This window comes from Crocodylus porosus, unplaced genomic scaffold (assembly GCF_001723895.1).
Source record: "Crocodylus porosus isolate Cpor-Errol unplaced genomic scaffold, CroPor_comp1, whole genome shotgun sequence".
NCBI lineage: Eukaryota > Metazoa > Chordata > Crocodylia > Crocodylidae > Crocodylus > Crocodylus porosus.
The window spans coordinates 1,927,097-1,934,645 of NW_017728948.1; the positions used below are offsets into that span (position 1 = coordinate 1,927,097).

The 7,549-nt window shown below is 47.0% G+C and overlaps 1 long non-coding RNA gene across 1 annotated transcript in view; it reads right to left on the minus strand.

Annotated features, from left to right (window-relative positions):
• Positions 1-7,549, minus strand: part of LOC109322410 — a 15,720-nt gene that overhangs the window by 5,792 nt on the left and 2,379 nt on the right. The window contains exon 2 of the long non-coding RNA XR_002104385.1: positions 3,298-3,301. This is a non-coding gene — a long non-coding RNA (uncharacterized LOC109322410). The remainder of the gene's footprint in view (positions 1-3,297; positions 3,302-7,549) is intronic.

A 7,549-nucleotide genomic window follows, 5' to 3' on the forward strand; every position in this document is an offset into this window, starting at 1 on the left:
AGGCTCAGGGGTGATCTGGTGGCCACCTATAAGTTTATCAAGGGATGACGAGGTCGAACGGTCATAAACTCCTGCGAGACCGTTTCAGGCTGGACATAAGGAAGAATTTCTTTACTGTCCGAGCCCCCAGGGTCTGGTACAGTCTGCCAGCGGAGGTGGTTCAAGCACCTGCATTGAACACCTTCAAGAGTAAATTGGATGCTTATCTTGCTAGCATCCTATAACCCCAGCTGACTTCCTCCCTTGGGGCGGGGGGCTGGACTCGATGATCCTCCGAGGTCCCTTCCAGCCCCAATGTCTATGAAATCTATGAAATCTTCTGGTAATGCAATGCAGAGCTCCCTTTGGCCAAATTATTTGTTGCATCATGGGAATCAGACTAGGTGCATAATGGGTAATGTAGTCCAAGCACACCACCTGACCCATAGGGGAGAATGGGAACCTGGGTGGGGCTCCTGAACCACAATCCTCATAAAACAATATGATCTCATTGAAAAATGCAGTCAATATTTAACTGACTTGAAACAAAGCATTTGGGTTCAGCTCAGCTTAGCAAACAGGGCCCTGTGATTTGAGGGAAATTGAAATATGTTGTGTCGATCTAAAGTATAGCCACACTTATATATTCCTGAATTGCTTTTAGGAGGAGGGGGTGGATTTCTGTTCTGTGAAAAATATATGAATGTCACCTTTTTGGTCCAATCTGAAGCTCTGGAATTTCCCAGGGATGCAAATCCTAATTTTTACTCAACTCTACAGTATTCTTGCTTCAGGAAATATTCCTAGTGCTGGACACACAAATAATTTTCTTTTAGGAAGTGAATTGTCCACTGCAGTAATCTTTGCAACTTTCATCTAAGGCATCTGCTACTGGATTCCAGATAGGCGATTCTGGAGTACATGAAGGCCAGGTCAGATTAAATATAGCAATTCTGGATTCTTAAACCTTCTTGTTATGTTTTGGAATCACACTCAGTGAGGTTTGGACGGGAGCTCAGGAGGTCACATCTACTCCAACCCCCTGCACAAAGCAGGACTAACCCCAACTACATCATCCCAGCCAAGGCTCGTCTAGCTGGGTCTTGAAGACTCCACAGCTCCTCTGGGTAACTTGTTCCAGTGTTTCACCACCCTCCTAGTGAGCAGGTTTTCTCCTAGTTCTGTCCATGCACAAAAAGTAACTATAATCTTCCAGTCCGATTGACCTTTGGTTTGCATGTAAACAGAAACAAGAGAGATCTAGTCACATCAAGATGGGATTCAGTGAGCATCTCCTCTCTAAGAGGTTGTCTCAGAGATGCTGTTTCCATGAAGAGTGAAGCCCTAGAGATCTCAGGGTGGAGGACACCATAAAGAAAATCAAATTGGTTATGCATGCACAGCCGGATTTGAGAGCTTGTTTGATCCAGCCTGTATGGGATGAACTCGAGAGGTGAACAACAGGATGGAAGCTGATAGATGAGGCTGAGTTGCCAGGTTGGGGGGTCAGCTTTCCAGAATGAAAGTTCCTTGTCTTTAGTTCTGGCTTCTGCCTAATATTAAGATGATCCAGTGGTGTTTGCTATGTCAGGTGTCCTGTGCTAGCAATAGAGAGCTGTCTCGTATCCCTTGGGGTTTCACAGTCAACTTCTAAATTAACTTGAATCATCAACTCCAGGTATTCCTTGCTAAGGGGCCAATTTCCTCCTTTACATTGATTTTTTGTATTCCTCTGACTTCTCCTTTTGCTTCCTTCCTCTGATTGTGTCGCTGGCCTGGTGGATCTTTTTCAAGGGTTAGCAATGAGAGAGAAAGGGCAAGATGAAGGCAGCTGTCAACCTTATGCACTTCCGGCTTTCCTCTGGTACATCTCCATGTGGCTCCTACCAGGAGACTGGAGCAAGCGTGCTGTATTTATATTCCCTCCTGTCGCACACAGTCCCAGTGCTACACCTGCACTGCAGCCCTCCGTGGAGAATGATCCCCTGCACGGTCTTCATGGTGCTCGATCCCTGGCCTAGCCTCTGGCTATGCTGACGGTGCACAATGTCAACTTTCTGAATGCACTGGCTTTGCTCCCCATCCTCCTAGAACTGTTCTCTTTCTTGTCTGGGACTTGGCTAATACATTTAAGCCTCTGTGTTTGCTTTCTCTGCTCTTCTGTCTCCCCGTGATTTGTTTCTGCTGTAACTGGGTGGTTGTTTTTCTGTATAGAAGCCAGTGATGAGTTTGGCGTATACTCATACCTACATACACACACACAAATATGTATGGTAGGTTTGAAATATAACCTTGGACATACAGGTGTACCATATTTTCTGGAATGCCCCTCCCCCCCAAAATAGGACACGCACCTTGTTTTTGCAAAGGCAGAATGAAGGGGAAAAAAGATTTTTTTCCTAAGTTATGGCCACATAGATTAAGATGCAACTGATTCTTCTGCTCATTCATCCTCTCTTTCTAGCGCAGGCAACAGCTACAGTTTTAACCCTTTCACAGATGAACTGTCAGCAGCCCCTGGCTGCTCAGTCAAAAAGCTGAACTGTAGCTGCTGCTGAAGGCTGGGCTCCACAGACCTATTTAGGGTTTTGTTTGACAGGCAAGGGTTTTTTGTGCTATCCTTTTTTGGACCAGCTGTACAGTTGGGAGAGCTGTTGGACAAGCTTTTGGGCATCAAGCACCTTTCCTCAGGCCTGAAGGAGAAGCAGACAGAAGCTGAGCTAAATATCAGAGAAAAGACTGCATGCAAATTCAAAGGGACTGGAAGGATAAAAGAGGGCTGCGAGCTAGGAGTGAAGACATGGGAATGGGAGCCATGATGAGACAAGATTAGCAGTGACATAGGCATTCTAGTCAAAGGCCATTCAAGAAGGGGACAGTTTTGACCTATGAAGTGCAATGAGATTATTGGTAATATTATTACACTGGTACAAGCTGGAGGCTGACTGGCTGGGCAGCAGCTCTGCAGAAAAGGACCTGGGGGTTACAGTGGGCAATAAGCTGAACAGGAGGCAGAAGTGTGCCCTTGTTGCCAGGAAGGCTACCGGCATCTTGGGCTGCATTGGTGGGAGCGTTGCCAGCAGACGGAGGGCAGTGATTCTTCCCCTCTATTCAGCACGGGGGAGGCCACATCTGGAGTCCTGTGTCCAGCTGTGGGCCCACTACTACAGAAAGGATCCGCATTGGAGATTGTCCAGCAGAGGGCAATGAAAACGGTTGCAGGGCTGGGGGACATGATTGGTGAGGAGAGGCTCAGGGAACTGGGCTTATTGAGTCTGGAGAAGAGAAGACTGAGGGGGATTGGATAGCAGCCTTCACCTCCCTGCAGGGGGCTGCAAAGAGGATGGAGCTGGGCTGGTCTCAGTGGGGGCAGATGGCAGGACAAGGAGCAATGGGCTCAAGTTGCAGCTAGGGAAGTTGAGGTTGGATATTAGGAAAAATTCTCTCCTGAGGAGGGTAGTAAAGCACTGGAACAGGCTATCTGGAGAGGTGGTGGAGTCTTTATCCTTGGAGGTGTTTAAGACCCAGCTAGACAAAGCCTTGGCTGGGATGATGGAGTTGGGGCTGGTCCTGCTTTGAGCAGGGGGGGGGACTAGATGTGACCTCCTGAGGTCCCTTCCAACCCTCATGTTCAATGGATTCTATGATTTGTTAGCTGTAATGATCCATAAAGCTACAAACAGTCTGCAAAGCTGTGAAATAGGAAAAAAAGGAGGCCAAGAGTAGCTAAAAAGACAACAACATTGCTGAAGAAAGGACAGCTCAGTAAGTGGGACATACAAAGGACAGCAGGTTGTCAATGGCTGTGGACTGAAGAGCAATTAGCAATAATCAGATATGAGCCATGAAGTCAATTGACTCCCTCAGCACAGCCTGAATAGAAATGCCACTGCTGCTGCTGGGCAGAAAAGTTAGCTTCCCCCTTGAGAAACCTCCCCCCCCATTTTGGACCACTGACTTTTGGGGAAAAGGCATGTGGTGTGTGTGTATGTGTGTAAATAGGGTAGTTTGCAAACACCTACAAGCAAATGCCTACCATTTATTAAGCACTTTGTATCAGTCCATCTCAAATCTCATCACTCAGGGGATTGCAGATCATGCCCCCCCCTGCGAAGATGGGGAAACTGAGGCCCGGGCATGTACTCAAACTCTCGAGTGAGGGGCAGAGTCAAAGCCAGATACCATGTCTCTCAATCCCCAAGGCTGTGCTCTGCGTCCCAGGCCACACTTTTTGTACCCCAGCACATTTTGGCCTTGTGCATCTTGCTCTTAACGGACAAAGTCCTAACACAGGTGAAAAGAAGAACTGAGCTGCAGCGCGTTAAACAAAGCCCGGGTGATAACTGATATAGCACTAATAGGACACAGAACAGCACCTCTCCCTCTGTGCAACGGGGTTTGAGGAAGAAGCAGCCGGTCACGTTCTGCTGCAGGGAGCCAGGGATTTCAGGTTTGCACCCAAGTGGCAGAGCAAATTTGCCCCCCCCTTTTCTCTCCATGCAAAATTAAAGTAAATATTACTGGCATGAAGTATAAACTGCCTTCCAGGACAGTGCGCCGTTCCCATAGAAACACCCAACAATAGAATCTGACGCTCATTTAACAATTGCAAGAATAACACTGTAGGCTCCCTGCGTTGTAAACTTGCTCCAGCCCTGGGGGGGTTTTAATAGTAAAATGTAATAGTTGGAGACAATACAGGATAAAAGGGAAGGGATGGACATCTTGTCTCTGGCTGTGTGACAGTCAGTGATGACAGATGCAGGCTCAGCTTCTTTATTGTTTCTGTTCAGGACTAAAAATAAGTGGAAGAGGGGGTTTAATCGTTTTCAAGGCCTCAGGGGATATAAGGATTTCACTCGGAGTAGACTTGAATTTGGGGGTTTCTAAAGTTGGTGGAACTGTTTCTGCTGTGGCCCTTTAAAAGTCTTCATGTTCTGTATGAGACTTTCTCCTACCTGAGATAAAACTGCTGCTAAAAAGAGGAATTTAGGGCAGAGGCCAGGAAACCAACAGTACCCCAACTGCAAGTCTTTAAAAATCATAAATGACGTCCGAAAGATTGTAAAATTAACTTAAAAATCACTCTTTTTTTCCTATAAATAAGAACTTTTTTTAAAGCTGCCTCTTTTTTTTTTTTGGAACCAATAGGCTATGAATACACATTGCATTTGTCCCCAGAGAAACTATTTTATCTCGGGATAATATACAATCGTTGAGCTGTCCATGTCTATCGCCCTGGAACAAACCCTAAAAAAAGTTTATAGGATAAACAGTGATAACACTTTGTCTCAGCACATTGTAAAGAGTGTCTTAACAGTTGTTCAGGGATTGCATTCTTGAATCAATGGCATGAAAGCAGAAGTCCAGTCACTAAACCCTGAATGGAAGGGTGATGTGTGCACACACCAATCCCGGGACTTTTCTGTTCTAGGACAAATACAAGCAGAACTTGCTCCAGGACAAGGACAATGTCTGTTTCTAGCCTTTATGTTTCAAGCTTTTCTCCCACATATGTGCAGCCTGGCCACTTAAATGAAAAATGATCCCAGGGCGCCAGGAGCAGAAGCCTGAGAGCTGTGCAATGGACTTAGAGGCTTTCACGCATGGCTGCTTCAAGCTGTCTGCTCTGCCTAATGCTGAGGACTGGATGTGCCAGAGCAGGACAGAGCGGATGCAGCTTATTTCCTAGTCTGGGCATCTTGGGCTCAGCAGGAGGGTCATAGAGTCGAGCCTGTAGATACGCTGTACCCCTTGGCAGAAGGATGGATCCATACTGGCAGTAAGTAGTCTTTGCACAGGTGTGGGCACAGATCCGGAGTTGTAAGACATCCTCCTCTCTCTTTCTCTGTCCCTGGGCCTGAGACCTCCCATTCCTCCCCTCCCCACCTTGTGGTGCAGAGACCCTTCGTCTCATGTTCCCATCCAGGTACCTGTCGGGCCTGGTTGGTGACGTCTTTTAAAAAGGTTAGTCTGCCTCAACTAATGCCTATTGCTAGTTGGGACTTAGTATTGAGGTCATAAAGGTTATAAAAGGAGAACTCCATCTTGGAGGAGGAAAGACATTTTTGGGATGCTGAAACAAGCACAAGGCCTCCAAAGCTCCATCAGTCTCTGGATGAACATGTGAGTAACTTACTTGAAATTTAGCCAGTAATTTAGGATTAAGTGAACTAGATGCATATCCAAAGGGCCAACAAGCCCATTTTGTTTTACTCAAGGCATTGTTTTTCCAATACTCTTCTATCTTGTACTCCTTCCCCATTTTCCCTCTCTTGGATTAATAAAAGCTATCTGTTGCAGCACACCTAGCTATGAATGCTTGAGAGGAGGGACAGGCCTTTACACTTCTAATAGAGCTCAGTAGATTATTACCTGAAAACCTCCTGGATGGCTCCAGGCTATGAAAAGCACCCACAAATGCTACCAGTGGGCAAAGCACCTCCAAGGTTAGCAGGGTCTGTGTACCCTGGCAGCACAGAGCCCTAAGAGAGACCAAGGCCCGGGTGGTGGCAATGAGTACTCCAAGCTTGCGGGTGTGCTCCAGGAACGGACATGGGTGCCCCAGAGGAGATACCCACAACAGGGTTTTTATTGGGCACAATGATGTGGGTGGCTCAGCATAGTAGTGCTCCCAACTGGCTTGCCACAAGGTGCACAGCCACTGCTTCCAACTAGGATCCTGTCTAGGGAGTCCCATTCCTCCCAAGTAGGCAGTGGGGAGGCGGAGCTTGGTGGCTGCAAGAGAAGGTGCTGCTTACGCCCTGGTGGGGCTGGCATAGCAGGTGTGTTTTCTCTGTGCACCAGCCACCTTTAAAAGACATTAAGCATTAGCCTGTCTAGGGCTTTTCAGCTCAAGGTTTAGCAGCTCAAATGTTTAGTTCCAGAGGTCTTGGTTGAATCCCTTGTGCCATCCATATACATCTGAGGCAGGACATGTATGACTTGGGCGTTACAATTTCTATGTGACTTCCCTCTGTTGAATAGAAGTTCCCACCTGGCTTTATGGGGTCTCTTTAGTGACAGTTATTGGTCAGCACACTGATCTTATCCTTGTGACCTAATGGGTGTTACTATAATTTCTCATGGCAATCTTCAAAAAGCATCTTGACACCTATCTTGTTGGGGTCAACTGATCCCAGCAGTCTTTCCTGCCCAAGTGCAGGAGGGCTGGACCTGATAATCTGTAAGGTCCCTTCCAGCCCCTAAAAACTATGAAACTATGTGTTCTTGTGCTATTTGACCTTTGGGAGGATGTCCTCAACTAGATGGGTGTGAGGAGCCCTTCATGGATTTATTCCTGGGCACAAGGATGTTTTTGGGGTTAAACTATTGGACTGGCAGGTTGGGAACTTCTCTCCATTCCTATGTTTGACTCCTGCTCTAAGGATTCCATAGTTTCATAGTTTCTAGGGTCGGAAGGGACCTGAGCAGACATGTAGTCCGACCCTCTGCCATGGCAGGAAAAAATACTGGCGTCAAATGACCCCAGCAAAATGTTCATCTAACCTCCCCTTAAACACCCCCAGAGTAGGAGCCTGCACCACTTCTCTTGGAAGTTGGTTCCAGA